Source organism: Rhinoderma darwinii, chromosome 2 (assembly GCF_050947455.1).
Source record: "Rhinoderma darwinii isolate aRhiDar2 chromosome 2, aRhiDar2.hap1, whole genome shotgun sequence".
In the NCBI taxonomy this organism is placed as follows: domain Eukaryota; kingdom Metazoa; phylum Chordata; class Amphibia; order Anura; family Rhinodermatidae; genus Rhinoderma; species Rhinoderma darwinii.
In genome coordinates, this window is record NC_134688.1 from 438514622 (window position 1) to 438533327 (window position 18706).

General features: G+C 40.1%; 1 protein-coding gene across 1 annotated transcript in view; it reads right to left on the reverse strand.

Moving 5' to 3' along the window:
* The window catches only part of HTR1F (5-hydroxytryptamine receptor 1F), a 250822-nt gene that overhangs the window by 14589 nt on the left and 217527 nt on the right, over positions 1 to 18706 (reverse strand). Inside the window, exon 2 of the mRNA XM_075850914.1 lies at positions 15730 to 15866. The gene's annotated coding sequence lies outside the window, so the exon portion shown is untranslated. The remainder of the gene's footprint in view (positions 1 to 15729; positions 15867 to 18706) is intronic.

An 18706-nucleotide genomic window follows, 5' to 3' on the forward strand; every position in this document is an offset into this window, starting at 1 on the left:
GCTGATTGACACTGCATGCTGTTATTGAGTTTATGATTTACAAGTACACCCAGATCCTTCTCAACAAGTGAATCCGCCAGTGTAGCTCCCCCTAGGACATATGATGCATGCAGGTTGTTGGTACCCAGATGCATAACTTTACATTTATCTACATTAAACTTCATCTGCCAAGTGGACGCCCAAACACTTAGACTGAACTATATTACATAGCTTGGTGTCATCTGCAAAAATAGAAATAGTGCTATTAATCCCATCCTCTATATCATTAATAAATAAGTTGAATAATAGTGGTCCCAGCACTGAACCCTGGGGTACACCACTTATAACTGGGGACCATTCAGAGTAGGAATCATTGACCACAACTCTCTGGATACGGTCCTTGAGCCAATTCTCAATCCAATTACAAACTATATTTTCTAAACCTATAGTCCTTAATTTACCCATTAGACGTCTATGAGGGACAGTGTCAAATGCCTTTGCAAAGTCCAAAAACACTAAATCCACAGCGGCCCCTCTGTCTAGACTTCTGCTCACCTCTTCATAAAAACAGATTAGGTTAGTTTGACAACTTCTGTCCTTAGTAAAACCGTGCTGGCTGTCACTTATAATGCTATTTATTGTCACATAATCCTGTATATAGTCCCTCAATAGCCCCTCAAACATTTTCCCCACGATGGATGTTAAGCTTACTGGTCTATAATTACCCGGCGAAGACCTAGAGCCCTTTTTGAAAATAGGCACCACATTTGCGCTGTGCCAGTCCCTTGGCACTATACCAGTCACTAGAGATTCTCTGAATATTATGAAAAGGGGGACAGAAATAACTGAACTAAGCTCTTTAAGAATTCTAGGGTGTAACCCATCTGGTCCCGGGGCCTTGTGCACATTTATTTTATTTAATTTAGCTTGGACCATCTCTACATTCATCCAATTCAGTATATCAACTGATATATTAACAGCACTGGCAGCGGCTACATCAGCTGCTCTTTCTTCTGTTGTATATACAGAGATAAAGAACCCATTTAGTAACTCTGCCTTCTCTTGATCCCCTGTGATCAACTCCCCATTACCATTATCTAGGGGTCCTACATGTTCAGACCTTGGCTTTTTAGCATTTATATACTTGAAGAATTTTTGGGGATTTGTTTTACTATCCTTGGCCACCTGCCTTTCATTTTGTATTTTTGCTAATTTTATTACATTTTTACAGATTTTATTAAGCTCTTTATATTTTACAAAGGCTACAGCTGTACCCTCAGATTTGTATTTTTTAAATGCCCTTTTTTTGTCATGTATTGCCCCTTTCACAGAAGGTGTAAGCCATGTGGGGTTTAATTTGAGTCGTTTATACTTGTTACCTATAGGAATAAATTTTGCACTATAATAACTCAAAGTAGATTTGAAAATCTCCCATTTATCATTTGTTCCATTATTTGACATTAGTTCTTCCCAGTCTATATCCTGAATTGCAGCCCTCATCCTGGGGAAATTGGCTTTCTTAAAATTAAATGTTTTTGCCCTCCCAGCCTGCGTTTGTTTTTTACAGTATAGGTAAAATATAACTATATTATGATCACTGTTACCGAGGTTTTCCACGAACATTGACATTCCCAACAAGATCTGCATTATTAGAAATGACCAGATCCAACAGAGCTTCACCTCTAGTCGGGTCTTCCACAAACTGGCCCATAAAATTTTCCTGCAACAGGTTGAGGAAATGTCTCCCCTTTGCAGTTGAAGCCGAACCATGACACCAATTAATATCCCGGAAATTAAAATCTCCCATTATCACTACAGTACCCGCCTGTGCAGCCCGCTCCATCTGTTTATATAGCTGAACTTCCATCTCCTCAGTTATATTGGGGGGTCTATAGATTACACCAAAAGTAATTTTTTCAGTGTTTACCTCCCTTTCTAGTTCCACCCACAAGGTTTCAACCTCCTCACAGTCTTCACCCACTATTGTCTCTTTCACACTCGCCTTCATATCATTTCTCACATACAGACATACACCACCACCTTTCCTATTTGTCCTGTCTTTCCGAAAAAGTGTAAAACCCTGTAGATTTACAGCCCAGTCATGTGAAGAGTCCAGCCATGTTTCAGCAACACCAACTATATCTATATTTTCTTCCACTATCAAGGCCTCCAGCTCCCCCATTTTGCTTGCTAGACTTCTGGCATTTGTGAACATACACTTTAACTTGCCTGTCAGTTTTTCACTTTTATTATCAGAAATGTGATTTGACATTAATCGGGCCTTTTTATTTACACTGATGTTTTGTAACGAAAGGATCTCCTTATCTTGTTGTCTAGTCCTCTCCCCACAGTCTGTTTCTCCCCCCACCAATATAGTCTGACCCCTCTCTAACCTGGCTACCCCTTTTTTTTCTACATTGACCTCCCTCCTCAGCCCTAGTTTAAATACTCCGCCACCCCAGCTAGAATTCTCTCCCCCAGCACAGCGGACCCCCTTCCATTTAGGTGCAAATCATCTGCAGAATACAGTTTGTACCCCAATGAAAAGTCAGCCCAGTGCTCTAGGAACCCAAATCCTTCTCCTCTACACCAAGACTTCAGCCATGCATTTAACTCCCTGAGCTCCCGCTGTCTTTCCTGTGATGCGCATGGCACAGGCAGTATTCCTGAGAATACTACCTTGGAGGTCCTTCCCTTCAGCTTGTAGCCTAGTTCTTTAAAATTATTCTTAAGGCTCCTCCACCTACCATTTATTCTGTCGTTGGTACCGACATGGACCACGACAGCTGGATCATCACCAGCCCCTTCCAGCAATTTGTGCACTCGTTCCACCACATGCCGAACCCTGGCACCAGGGAGACCGCAAACCATTCGGTTGAGGTGGTCTTGGCGACAAATTATTCTATCCGTCTTCCTGATTATAGAATCCCCTACGACTATCAATTGTCTTGGCTTACCTGCATTACCATCACGCCGACCACTAGCTGGGCTGTTCTCCCGGCTGTTAGGGAGATCAGTATCCACTAGGGCTGCCATTTCTGAGACTGACACCCTCGCATCATCACCCAACTTGGCAATTTTGCCTGGAATGTCAGAAACCGGATCGGCCTTCCTTTTCTTTGACCCCTTTCTACTGCCCCTAACTACATTAACCCAGCTACTTACCTGATCCTGCTCACCCATGTCTTCACCCTCCAGTTGTAACCCACTAACTGCATGCTCCGTGAGCAGCAAGCTCAGCTCAAGATTGTCTATCCTCCTCAGTGTTGCATTCTGCTCCTCCAGATCTCTAATACGAGCTTCCAGGTGAACAACATGCTCACATCTGCCACAGAGATATTCACCCTGGAACTCCGGCTCCAGTCGTGCATACATATGGCAAACTGTGCACTGAAGAAAACCTCCAATCTTGCTATCCATTATCCAAGTTACAAAAAAAAACAGCGAACAGGTGTTAATCAAAAAGAAAAAGAATTAGAATAGCACTTACTTGGGCTTTAACTCCTCTTTTCAACTCCGGTTTTTGGAACTCCACTTAATCTACAAACCACTTGTTTTTTCAAGCCACAGAGCAGTTTGCAAGGGAAGATAGTATCAATGTCTGAATGTCTCCCTTTTATATTAGTTGAAACCTGCTTAGACCCTTATTTGTATCTATATTGTTATAGACACAAAGTGACATTGAGTTATAGAGTTTTAGGTCATGTCAAATTAAGCTGCCTGCTCGCTTGTATATTAGCTGTAGCAGCTGTGAGCACGAAGAACGCATTGACTTGGTTATCAGTGCCGTCGCCGTGCTGCAGACACTGAGTCAATGTCAAATCCTCCCCACTGCCGGAGACGGGAGCGACAAGCAGCAAGAGAATGAAGTTCCCGGGCTGGGTGAGTGATATAAGTCGCTGATGTAATCCTGAGCCTCTCGTAGTGTGAGAGGTTCTCAGCTGTCGCGCTGTAGCAGCCATAGCCAGTGGCGGATTATCATATGGGCGATTCGGGCGGCCGCCCGGGGCCCGAGGCTCCCAGGGGGCCCATGGCAGCCCGAACCGCACATCATCTTGCAAAGGTACCTATTCAGCGCGCTAGCGCTGCTAACTAACGAAGATGAGGAGGGGAGGAGCAGGGAATTGGCCGGGAAAGGGGTAGGACACGCCTCCCTGACAAGTGCGGGCCGCCGCCATTGAGTAACAGAACAGCGACGGACGGCTGTTCTGTTACTCCGAATCTGCAAGACAAGAGCCGGGCGGTCGGTCACCGGCGCTGAGGTCAGTACAGCAGGCTTATCCTCCTGCCCAACTGGTTCCCGACCGCTGGCTGTATTTTTACGGCCAGCGGTCAGGGACGGGTCCTTAAAACCCGAGCCATAGACTTTCTACGGCTCGGGTTTTAACTTGCTGCCCGCGCGATCGGGCAGCTGAATGTCGGGTCTCCGGCTGTCAGTGACTGCCGGGGACCCTGAGGAGAAGACAGAAGCAGCTTTCGCTGCTTCTGTCTTCTCCGATGTCTTCTTACACAGCGTTCAATGAACGCTGTGTATAGGAATAGAGACAGCAGCAGCGGCGCTGTCTCTATTCCTCCCGGTGATCATGTGACTGGTCACATGATCGCCGGGTGCCGTTAGTGGCAGGCTGCTGCTGGGTCTAACTAGACCCAGCACAGCCCTATTAGTGACAATCGTCACTATGAGAGGGCTGATTTCCCCTGTAACTGGGGCTGCTGTGCAGCTCCAGTTACAGTGGAAAAACATGGTGTAAAAGAAAGAAAAAATATATATAAAGTTCCCCAAAGGTCTTTTTTGACCTTTGAGGAACAGACCACAGTAATAAAAAAATAGGAAAGTAAAGTGCAAAAAAAAATGAAATAATAAATACACATAAAATACCCACCCCAATAAAAACCGTCGTCCCGCCAATCATTGTTGTAACGCTAGCGCTGACCCAATTACCCTAATATAGACATGTAATATATTAACATTTACTGTAAACAATGACGATTACAAATAAAAGGTCTATTTTAGGGTAAAACTATGTTATTACCAAAAAAAATAGCTGAAACGTAAAAAAGTTTATTTTTTTACTATTATTTTCAAACTTTATGAATAAAAATTAAAAAATAGCAAAAAAGGTGTGTATAAAAACGATAAAAAAAAGAAACCTGCATTGTCTACGGAAAAAACGTTGCAAAAATCACGTCGTTTTTATTTATTTTTTATAAAAATGTGTGTTTGGTGCAACTTTGTAATTACGTTTTATTAAAAAATATTTTCACTTTTTGAGATACAGCTGCTTTGTATCCTGTATCCGTCAGGTCAGCAGGACTGACGGGATCAGTGAAACGGGCCCTGCGCTAAATTATAATCTTAGATGTGATAGATTTGAGGTGGATCCTGCGTGTCACTGATCCTGTCAGTCCTGCTGACCTGACGGATACAGGATACAAAGCAGCTGTATCTCAAAAAGTAAAAATATTTTTTAATAAAACGTAAGTACAAAGTTGCACCAAACACACATTTTTATAAAAAATAAATAAAAACGACGTGATTTTTGCGACGTTTTTTCCGTAGACAATGCAGGTTTCGTTTTTTATCATTTTTATACACACCTTTTTTGCTATTTTACCATTTTTATTCATAAAGTTTGAAAATAATAGTAAACAAATAAGCTTTTTTACGTTTCAGCTATTTTTTTGGGTAATAACATAGTTTTACCCTAAAATAGACCTTTTATTTGTAATCGTCATTGTTTACCGTAAATTGTAATATATTACATGTCTATATTAGGGTAATTGGGTAATATATATATATATATATATATATGTATATATATATAAAATTATGATATAACGTTTTTAAATGTGTACATAACCTTGTGGCACTATATACAAGGGGGTGCGCTGTGTGCCACTATATACAAGGGGGAGCGCTGTGTGCCACTATATACAAGGGGGAGCGCTGTGTGGCACTATATACAAGGTGGAGCGCTGTGTGGCACTATATACAAGGGGGAGCGCTGTGTGGCACTATATACAAGGGGGAGCGCTGTGTGCCACTATATACAAGGGGGAGCGCTGTGTGGCACTATATACAAGGGGAGCGCTGTGTGGCACTATATACAAGGGGGAGCGCTGTGTGGCACTATATACAAGGGGGGGCTGTGTAGTGCTATCCACAGTGGTATGTGTGTGGCGCTCTTTATAGGGGGGGCTTTTTGGTGCTATTTACAAGAGGGGGAGGGCTGTGTGGCGCTCTCTACAGGGGGCTGTATGGCACTATCTATATGGAGCTGTGTGTAACGCTCTCTACGGGGAGGATGTGTGATATATAGAGGGGGCTGTGTATGGCGATATCTATGGGGGTGTGTAATATCTACAGGGGCTGTGTGTGGCACTATATACAGGGGGCTGTGTGTATGTGGTGTTTTACAGTGTGTGGTATTATTATATTCAGGCATGCAGTGTTTGGTGCTATTATATTTAGAGGCACAGTATGTGGCACCATGATAACTTTATTTTCGTTTATAGGTGTGGAAATGTTGGAAAAGTGAGGAGACGTCTGAGTGGCAAATTCTGCAGAAATGAGTCATGGCCGGGAGAAGTCGTCATGAGCGCTGGACCGGATGAAGAAGAAAAGAGGAAAAAAACTACTAGAATCTGAGACGTCGTCACCTGTGAGTCACTAGATTTATAGAGAATCTGTCACCTCTCCTGACATGTTTATTATAGGAATCCTTGTATTTCACAAAAAGTCTTTCTGCAGTCCAGGACTGATAGACAATTCCCCTTGTCAGGAGGTTGTGTCCCTGCACAGTGTGATACTCTCAGTATGTAGGGACACAGCCCTGTGACAAGGGCAATCGTAACACTGTTAATGCTTGCCCAAAAAAGTAGTGTCAAAAATAGTTACGGCGCGGCAGGGCGGCGGTGAGGAAGGGGGGCCCAAGTTTGGGTAACAGCCCAGGGCCCATGGTCTACTTAATCCGCAACTGGCCATAGCGGCTGATGCCGGCGGGTGGCACGGGCCCCCTCATGCTGCGAGCCCCGTAGCAGCCGCTAGTGATGATATGGCCCCACAGAGTCCTGATCTCAACATCATCGAGTCTGTCTGGGATTACCTGAAGAGGAAGCCTACAAGTTGTTTGGTACAACATCCCTGCCGAGTTCCTTCAAAAACTGTGTGCAAGTACCTAGAAGAATTGATGCTGTTTTTAAAAAAAAAAAAGGTGGTCACACCAAATATTGATTAGATTTTTCTTCATGTTAATTCACTTTGCATTTTGTTAATTGATTAAAAAAAAACGTTTACTGATATATACCGGCCAAGTGTATGCCAAAAATCTCTTTTGATCACAATTCATAAAGATAATCTATGGGTACATCAGTGTATAGGTTCGAAAGTGCCCCCATCATATGCACTGAATGTTCATCACACACATGAACACAGAACCTGAGAGAAAAGACCTCCATATGCCGCCATATGAAATCGAAGGCAAATGGAGGTACAGTAAGAGCCCGTACATTTGTATTAGTGCCCTATCGTGTAATATAGTCGTGTGGATGAGCCCTTAGTGTAGGACGCTTGACCAATACTTACACTGTGTTACATATTAATAATGTTAACAAATGAACTGTGTGCAGGGATTGCTAGTAGCTGCCTAATGATTGTAAGAAAGAAAGAAGCTCTTCTGTCCTACTGTAATGACTCCAATCTCGCGGCATATTGCACATCTTATTTATGCATATTGGATTTATATGATATGATGATATAACCCTGAGGTCCATAAAATAATCTTTCACAAGCTATTAATCAGTTTTCATTACAGCTCACTTGGCTTCTTCAAGCTTGTAATTACGCTGCAATATCTAATGAAGCGATGGTTTGAAACGAAAAAGTGACCCCACTGAGCAGCGGACTGTGTTAGTGGATACCGGCATGTTACATTATTTTAATAAATATACTTGTAATTCATGACAGTGTAGGCTCATCAGCGGACAAAAATATTGTAAGATCAACATATGTTGTTCATGATCTATAAATGACTGCAGCCCCAACAGTGATCATTTTCAGATAAAAGGTTCCTAAGTAGGACCCGAGAGAAATGTACCAACCGTGTTTTGTTTCCTGCAGATTACAGTTCAGATTTTATTTTTATTTGTTAGGAATGTCTGTTTAAAGGGGAAAGCTCAATAAGACAACCTCTTTCCATATAGGTTATTAAGCCAGCATGTAATACCACATGTCTCCTGTAGCGGTCGCGAGGAGCTTCAGAAGCTTGACACACAGTGATCAGCTGATCATTAGGCTGGCATCATTTGATTAGACAACTACTTTAATAAACCACAGGAGCTGTCTCCAGCTTTTCATCTCTGTTTAACTTTGTCAGTGTAAAGGGTTTGCCTGACACAGGTTCTGTGTCGACGCCCGGGGTTAATCAGCCTTCATCAGCTCCAAGGTCTGCTAGAGTGACGCGATCTGTTACCACTCAGGCTCGCAGGCTGAGGAGAGGGAGAACCTATCACAGCCTGGCCTGACGGTTCTAGCTTCCGCCCTTGGTCTATTTATACCCTCACTTGCAGCATGTTCCTTGCCTGTGATTTTCTGGTTTCCTGGCTCTTCTATTCCTGCTATTTACCTGATTAACCGCCGGTACTTATCGACACTGGCTTGACTGACTATTCTCCTGCTCTGATTTTGCTACTACGTACTCTCCTGGTTTGACTCGGCTCGTTCACCACTGCCTGTTGCTCACAGTGTTTCCGTGGGCAACTACCCTACTTCCCCCTTTGCTTCTGTGTGCCCTTGTCTTGTTTTCTGTCTTGCACTTATTTAGAGTAGGGACCGTCACCCAGTTGTACGCCGTCACTTAGGACGGGCCGTGCAAGTAGGCAAGGACTGAGTTGCGGGTAGATTAGGGCTCACTTGTCTGTCTCCCTACCCCGATTCATTACAGTCAATGAGGGAGACATCATTAAACTTTGTCAGAAAGAGTTTGTAAACCCTTCCACATTGAAATGTATAACACACTCTAATACATCTAGTTTCATACCCCCTAAAATAAACTCTAAAATAAAATTGTAACAGTTGTTTGAAGCCATGATCCAAAATGTAAAAGAAAGTTCTACCATTGAAATACTATTGAGGGAATTAAATAGGAAATTTGGAAGAATGTCTTCTACTACTTTGTATCCATGAACGAATATTCCCTACATTGATCCCTATAGAGACTTACTGGACCACCAATGTTGTTATTACTGTCCAAAGAGTAAGGCCACATGCACATGGTCGCTGCAGGAGGCTGTATAACGGCACAAAGTCTCTGTGGCTCCATGACATGAAATCCTAGCTTATGGAGATACAGTAGGGCCCCACAGAAGTGTATGGGTGCCGGCCAGGACTCTGTACAATGCGAGGTTGTCCTGATTCATAACACAGCCATATGCATGAGGCTAAGTACTCCTAAAAGTACGTTCCTTGGAGTACTTATGAATGGTTAGAAAGCAGCATTAGAGTTGAAACATATATTACATATATGGTTACGTACATCCTGTAATGTCTCTGAAGTACTTTAACTATATGACACTTGATTTCATTTGTTTTGGGATAAGCCTCCATATATGGCTGATCTAATATAAATTTTTCCTCTCATTCGTGTGCTCTGTCTCCTGAACGAATCCCTTTTCAATAGATTCAATAACCTAAACCATTGAAATGAAGGAATGGATATTGACTTTTTCAATATTTAACAAGGGATGGATTAATTGCAAATGAATCAAGTGACTGCCATTGATTCTGAGTCCATTTTAATGGCCTGTTAACTGTTTTGAACCTTAATTGTGAATCTCTCTGGTGCTAAACATAATTATATATAGAAAGAATAAAGTTGGTAATGTAGCCGCCTGCAGGAAAGAAGAAATAAAGCATAGCATATACAATTTCTATGTAGAAGTGGTTATTTTCCCCATATATATATATATATATATATATATATATATATATATATATATATATATATATACACACAATGCAGTGAATTTATCAATGGCTATATGTCAGTACTATGGCGTAAAAAAACCGCATACCATATTTGCACAATAGTTTTTACTTTTTGCAATTTTTTTGCTGCCTCAGCCACTTTTTATTATCAAAGTAGGCGGCTTAGCATAGGGGTGCGGGTCAATTTACAGCCGAATAAATTGACTATTATTTATGCCAGAAACTGGCGGAAATTATAGCCGAAATCTATGCCAGCATGTAGTTGGCGTAGACTTCCCATCCTGGTACAGGGACAGCAATAAATGGGCAGTGTCGTTTTAACAAACTTTACATAAATGAATGACACAGGCGATTATAAGAAACTTTGTAAAATATCTTGTCAGAGTAACAAGCCTCTTTCTGCTGTTATCTTACTAGTTCCTGCTCCCCCTCCCTCTGTTAAACTGACTTTCACTCTGAAAATTCAGCTCTATCCGTCTCGAGTCGAACTGCAGCTCACATGTATCAGATTACACATGTCTATGGAAGTTTATGGAGAGGGGATGGGAAGAGTGAGCAAGAAGTGAAGGAGGTAACTACAGAACCTCAGGCATAGAAACTTTCTATCAGAACCAAAACGCTTTACTCACATCAGTACAGGTCAGTACTTCTCTATATACAGTGAAGGAAATAAGTATTTGATCCCTTGCTGATTTTGTAAGTTTGCCCACTGTCAAAGACATGAACAGTCTAGAATTTTTAGGCTAGGTTAATTTTACCAGTGAGAGATAGATTATATAATTTTAAAAAAAGAAAATAACATTGTCAAAATTATATATATTTATTTGCATTGTGCACAGAGAAATAAGTATTTGATCCCCTACCAACCATTAAGAGTTCAGCCTCCTCCAGACCAGTTACACGCTCCAAATCAACTTGGTGCCTGCATTAAAGACAGCTGTCTTACATGGTCACCTGTATAAAAGACTCCTGTCCACAGACTCAATTAATCAGTCTGACTCTAACCTCTACAACATGGGCAAGACCAAAGAGCTTTCTAAGGATGTCAGGGACAAGATCATAGACCTGCACAAGGCTGGAATGGGCTACAAAACCATAAGTAAGATGCTGGGTGAGAAGGAGACAACTGTTGGTGCAATAGTAAGAAAATGGAAGACATACAAAATGACTGTCAATCGACATCGATCTGGGGCTCCATGCAAGATCTCACCTCGTGGGGTATCCTTGATCCTGAGGAAGGTGAGAGCTCAGCCGAAAACTAGAAGGGGAGAACTTGTTAATGATCTGAAGGCAGCTGGTACCACAGTCACCAAGAAAACCATTGGTAACACATTACGCCGTAATGGATTAAAATACTGCAGTGCCCGCAAGGTCCCCCTGCTCAAGAAGGCACATGTACAGGCCCGTCTGAAGTTTGCAAATGAACATCTGGATGATTCTGAGAGTGATTGGGAGTAGGTGCTGTGGTCAGATGAGACTAAAATTGAGCTCTTTGGCATTAACTCTACTCGCCATGTTTGGAGGAAGAGAAATGCTGCCTATGACCCAAAGAACACCGTCCCCACTGTCAAGCATGGAGGTGGAAACATTATGTTTTGGGGGTGTTTCTCTGCTAAGGGCACAGGACTACTTCACCGCATCAATGGGAGAATGGATGGAGCCATGTACCGTCAAATCCTGAGTGACAACCTCCTTCCCTCCACCAGGACATTAAAAATGGCTCGTGGCTGGGTCTTCCAGCACGACAATGACCCGAAACATACAGCCAAGGCAACAAAGGAGTGGCTCAAAAAGAAGCACATTAAGGTCATGGAGTGGCCTAGCCAGTCTCCAGACCTTAATCCCATCGACAACTTATGGAGGGAGCTGAAGATCCGAGTTGCCAAGCGACAGCCTCGAAATCTTAATGATTTACAGATGATCTGCAAAGAGGAGTGGGCCAAAATTCCATCTAACATGTGTGCAAACCTCATCATCAACTACAAAAAAAGTCTGACCGCTGTGCTTGCCAACAAGGGTTTTGCCACCAAGTATTAAGTCTTGTTTGCCAAAGGGATCAAATACTTATTTCTCTATGCACAATGCAAATAAATATATATAATTTTGACAATGTGATTTTCTTTTTTTTTCTTTTTATATAATCTATCTCTCACTGGTAAAATTAACCTAGCCTAAAAATTCTAGACTGTTCATGTCTTTGACAGTGGGCAAATGTACAAAATCAGCAAGGGATCAAACACTTATTTCCTTCACTGTATGTCCTGCGTGATCTTGGGGCTGTTTCTGAGTGAGAGAGCAGGTTATGGAGAAGATTCTCTTCTTCTTACTGTGTGTAGTGTATGGCAGGTAGTCTCCACCCCCCCCCCCTCCCTCAAGATAGAGAGAAATGCAAACTACAGATACAGCATGCACAGGGGAAAGCTGCTAAGAATTGCAAAACCATAGTCAAGCAATGGACAGAAATAAGGCTACTCCTCATGTACACACACATATGGTAACTTATCCTGAAAAGTCAAAAAAGCTACAGGTACCCTTTAATATCTTATATACTTACATCAAGCAGCAATTTATAACAAACCAAATGAGAATAAAGCCAGTGCCCGGCGTATGTCTGACAGATCTTTAGATATTGAACTCATTTGAGCAGGATCTCCTCACTTCATTCTTTTGTTTATGTGTGAAATTTCCCATTTTACATGCAGCCTGGTTTGATGTCACAGATTGCAAATTCAGGTGAAACAAAATGTAAAGGGCCTTATTGGCAAATAATGATAATTATAGGGCCATACATTCGGACACTTCAGGCTCCAATAGATATAAATGATGATGTCTTTCAAATGGAGAGCAATATGAGAAATAGATGTTGAAATAACTTCATACTTTTACGTTTTTTTTTTGTCTTTTTTAATTATTTGTTTGTAGTTTCATAGATTAGATAGACAAACAAACAGATAGATAGATAGACAGACAGACAGACAGACAGACAGACAGACAGACAGACAGACAGACAGACAGACAGACAGACAGACAGACAGAGATAGATATGAGATAGATAGACAGACAGACAGACAGACAGACAGATAGATAGATATGAGATAGATAGATAGATAGATAGATAGATAGATAGATAGATAGATAGATAGATAGATAGATAGATAGATAGATAGATAGATAGATAGATAGATATGAGATAGATATTAGATGGACGATAGATAGATAGATAGATAGATAGATAGATAGATAGATAGATAGATAGATAGATAGATAGATAGATAGATAGATAGATAGATATGAGATAGATATTAGATGGACGATAGATAGATAAATAGATAGATAGATAGATAGATAGATAGATAGATAGATAGATAGATAGATAGATAGATAGATAGATAGATAGATAGATAGATAGATAGATAGATAGATAGATAGAGATAGATAGATAGATAGATAGATAGATAGATAGATAGATAGATAGATAGATAGATAGATAGATAGATAGATAGATAGATAGATATAGATAGATAGATAGATAGATAGATAGATAGATATAGATAGATAGATAGATAGATAGAAAGAAAGAAAGATAGATAGATAGAATACAACACTATATTGTCATAGGGATTACAGGGATATGTCGCCATTTTCTTCCCTATAAAAGAAATATATGGTATTGTGCAGGTCCTTTAACCCTTAGTGACCAGCCTATTTTATGTCTGATTGATCAAGCAATTTCTTTAGTTTTTCCATCGTCGCATTAAAATAAGCCATAACTTTTTTATTTTTCTATCAACATAGAGGTATGAGGTTTTTTTTGCGGGATGAGTTGTATTTGTCAATGGAACCATATCATTTTTTGATTAACTTTTATTAACTTTTTTGGGGGGAGAATAAGAAAAATCAGGAAATCCACCATTGTTCTATGCATTTTTAATTTATGCTGTAATTTACGCAAATACCATTATCTTTATTCTATGGGTTGGTATGATTATGGCGATACCACATACGTAAAGTCTTTTTTATGTTTTACTACTTTTGCACAGTAAAAACACCTTTGAACTAAAATGATTTAATTTTGCAATGTCTCATTGCAAGAGCCGTAGTTTTTAATTTTTCAGTCAATGTCGTAATATGAGGACTTATTTTTTTGCGGGACATATCGTTTTTATTGGTACCATTTTGGGGTGCATGGGACTTATTGATTAACTTTTATTATTATTTGTGGTTGGGAGCAAAAATACCATACGCGTTCACTTTGCTGTTTAAATACCAAGTTAACTTTATTGTTTAGGTCTTTATGATCATGGCGATGCCTAATGTGTATATTTTTATTTTTGTTTTACACTTTTAAAAAATCAAACCACGTTTTATGGATAAAAAGAATGGTTTCATTTTTTTCCCCTTTTTTAATATTTTTGTTTCCCATTAATTAAAAAAAAAATTCAGTCCCACTAGGGGATTTCACTATGCGATCTTCTTATCGCTGACATAATGCTCTGGTATACTTAGTATACCAAAGCATTACTGCCTGTCAGTGTAAGGTCGGGTTCCCACGTAGCGTAAACGCTGTCGAATTTCCGCAACAGAATTCTCTGGGGATATTCTGCAGCATTTAGAGTAGCAGCAAAAGGGATGAGATTTTAAAAATCTCATGTCCACGCTGCAGAAAAAAACTGTAGAGAAAACGTTAAAAAAGTGATCTGTGGGGAGGAATTTAAATCCGCAGCATATCAATTTATGCCGTGTTTTTGTTGATTTTCTGTTGTGGGTTTTCCCCATTGAATTCAATGGTGATGCAAAACCCGCAACAAATAGGCAGGTGTTGCGAGAGCTGGGATTCCGCTGAAAAAATCCCAACTCCCAAAAATTATACTTGCCCAGAACTCTCTGCTTCTTCCTCCAGTCCGGCCTCCTGGGATGATGTTTCAACCCATGTGACTGCTCCAGCCAATCACAGGCATCATACAGGGAACCCGGACCAGACGGTAAAGGAGGGACGTGTCACCATGACAACAGCCGCGGTAAATATGAAGTTTTTTTTCCTCTGCCCAGAAAACTGCAATACAATATGGTGCGGTTTTTCGGACAGAATGTGCTGCGGGTTCCAGGTCGGATACGCTGAGTAGTTTTACACAGCGTATCCGACCCATGGGCCCAAGGGTAAGTTTGCATATAGAGTAAATACTGCAGAAAATGGATTCAATGCAATTTTTGCAGTGGAGAAGCCGTGATTTCACCGCAAAAATCGCAACTCAGAAAAAAAATAATTATACTTACCCAGAATTCTGTGCTTCTTCATCCAGGCCGGCTACCTAGGATGACGTTTCATCCCATGTGACTGTTGCAGCCAATCACAGGCTGCAGCGGTCACATGGGATGAAACGTCATCCCAGGAGGCCGCCTGCAGGACGGCAGAGATACACATCGCCATGGCTACATAAGTATCAAACTTTTTTTTTTATGTGCAGATACATTTTAAGTTTCCTGTTCAAGGACCTTTAGTATTGCTTAGTGAACTTATATTCTTCATTATGTCTTTTTCATCAATGACAGGTTCTCCTTAGAGGGGTATTTTTAATTTCAGCAGATAAAATGTTATTCCTCACATAACGAAAGTTATACAATATTCAATAATAATAATAATTATAATAACAATAATAATAATAATAATAATAATAACAATAATAATAATAATAATAATAATAACAATAATAATAACAATAATAATAATAATAATAATAACAAAAATAATAATAATAATTGTATACCTTCATTTTGTTGTAGGGTTCAGATGTTGAGAACTATTCTTCTTTGTTCTATGAATGTGCTTCTTTTTGGTCTTTTTTGCTTTGTACATTTCAAAAGAATTTTATTTTCTGCCAGTGGTGAATATATTTATAAACATCTAGAAAGAAACAATAAAGCATTAATTTACGTTTGGAAATATATATATTTTCTGTTTGCGAAGATTAGAGTATCCATGTATATTTATGGAGTCAATATTGAAATGACTCAGTATAGATAAATAATAGGGGAAATTGATCAAAACCAGTGCAAAGGAAAAGTGGAGCAATTACCCTTCGCAACGATTCTTCATTTAACCCCTTAGTGACCAGCCCATTTTAGGCCCTAATGACCAAGCTATTTTATTAGTTTTTTTATAGTCGCATTCAAAGAGCTATAACTTTTTTTTTTTTTCGTCTACATAGCTGTATGAGGACTTGTTTTTTGCGGGATTAGTTGTACTTTTTAATAGCACCATTTTAGGGTACATATAATTTTTTTATTAACTTTTATTAACTTTTTTTGGGGGGAGTATAAAAAAAACCCTGAAATTCCACCATTGTTCTATGCGTTTTTAAATTGACGCCGTTCACTATGCGACGTAAATAACATGTTACTTTATTCTATGGGTCGGTACGATTACGGCGATACCACATATGTAGAGGTTTTTTATGTTTTACGACTTTTGCACAATAAAAACACTTTTGAACTAAAATAATTTGTTTTTGCATCGTTGCTTTCCAAGAGCCGTAACTTTTTTATTTTTCCATCAATGTAGTGATTTTTTGTGCTTGTTTTCTGCGGGACGAGATGTAGTTTTGATTGGTACTGTTTTGAGGTGCATGGGACTTATTGATTCATTTTTATTATGACTTTTTTGGGGGGCAATGGAAAAAAATTGCAATTTCGCCATTGTTTTTTGCATTTTTTTTTTACGGTGTTCACCTTGCGGTTTAAATTATATATTAACTTTATTAATGGAGTCATTACGGTCGTGTTGATACCATATATGTGTACTTTTATTTATTTTTTACACTTTTACTAAATAAAACCACTTTTACTGTAATTTTTATTAATAATCTTTATTTCACATTTATTATTTATTTCATTAGTCCCACTAGGGGACTTTACTGTGCGATCTTCAGATCACTGCTATAATGCTTTGGTATACTTCGTATACCAGAGCATTATTGCCTGTCAGTTTAAATCTGACAGGCAATCTGTTAGGACGTGCCTCCGGCACGTCCTAATAGGCATATGTCCAGGGCAGACCTGGGGGCTTTTATCAAGCCCCCGGCTGCCATGACAACCCATCGGAGACCCGCAATTGCATTTGCGGGCCGCCGATGGGTGACAGAGGGAGCTCACTCCCTCTGTAAACAAGTTAAATGTCGCGGTCGCTATTGACGGCGGCATTTAACGGGTTAAACGGCCACGATCGAAGTAAACTTCGATCATGGGTGTTGGAGCAGGAGCTCAGCTGTCATCAGACATCTGAGCCCCGGCTCCAGCCTGCACGGGAGACCCGTGCAGGACTTAGACTAGGCTCACGTGAAAAGGCATCAGCCTAGCCTAAGGCCCCTTAGTGACGAACGTGAAAAGGCGTATTGTTGGCCACTAAGGGGTTAAAGGTCCCTGAAAAAGTAACGCCTTTTTTCCTTTGCACTAGTTTTGATAAATCTCCCCATTCTGTCTTGCATGTGTAGCCTTTAGGCTTCCTTCACACACACATTTTGTGTGCTATTTTTTTGGGCCAAAGAATGGCATCTAAAAATATTATTTTTTTTGTAAAATGGTTAATGCGTTTTTTTAGAAAGCTTTTTGTGGTGTTTTTTGGCATAGTGTGCTTTACTACGGCAGTTTTTTTATGTTGCATTTATCACATTGCAAATCATGTAGTTCAAAGATCATGTGATGCAAAGATTTGTCGTGCATTTTATAATTCCCCACTGACTTCAAATTAACTTCTGGTCACAGCGTTTTTTGGCGCAACAAATGGCTGGAAAAACGCCACAGGGAAAACACCTTAACATAGGCAAAATAAAAATGTTCGCAAGACAATATATATTTATAGAAAATTATATTAGCATCAGAATTTGAATTCAGGATACATGGCTTAAATTACAATTTCCAGATAGTGTATATCACACGGCAGTATCCTTGTAATTAACAATCAGTAATAAATGCAGTTCATTTCATTGGTTCTGTGAATTTCTGCTGACGAGATGGATTTTTTTTTTCATTACATGTCTTTTTATGGGATGAAAAGATCAATACATTTTCGTTTACCTGAAGGAACCTTCACTGGTTAAAGTGAAACAGTCACCTACGTACAGATCATTTATTCACTTTCAGAGAGAACTAGTTACAATCTAGATATTACTTATTATTTACTTATATATCAACATATCCTGACGTGTGTGGCGTGAGATGGCCAGCATTTTCAAGGGAAAACAGCTCCTGATTTTTAGATGTTTTTGAAGCCACTCGCAATTTTGCGGCGTTTTTTACGCCCGTTTTTGGAGGTGTTTTTCTATAGAGTCTATGAAAAACGGCTCCAAAAATAGCTCAAGAAGTGACATGCACTTCTCTTTCACGTGCGTTTTTTTACGCGGCCGTTTTGAGAATGGGCAGATGTCAGATTTCAATGGGCAGATGTTTGGAGGCGTTCTGCTTCCGACTTTTCAGCCGTTTTTCGGGACGTTTACGGCCCAAAAAACGGCAGAAAATACTCTGTGTGAACATACCCTAACAAACAAAAGTAAGGGTGGACCCATCTATTGTATTGACTGGCTGGTGGACATGAAACCTGGCTTCATTATTGAGAACTGCTCCTTGTGATGTAACGTCAGCACAGTATGTCGGCCTCCACACTCATGTACTAAATTTTATACTTTCAAAGACTACTCCTAACTTTGCCAGCTTTCTAATACATCTTATACTGTGGCGCAGTTTAGTCTT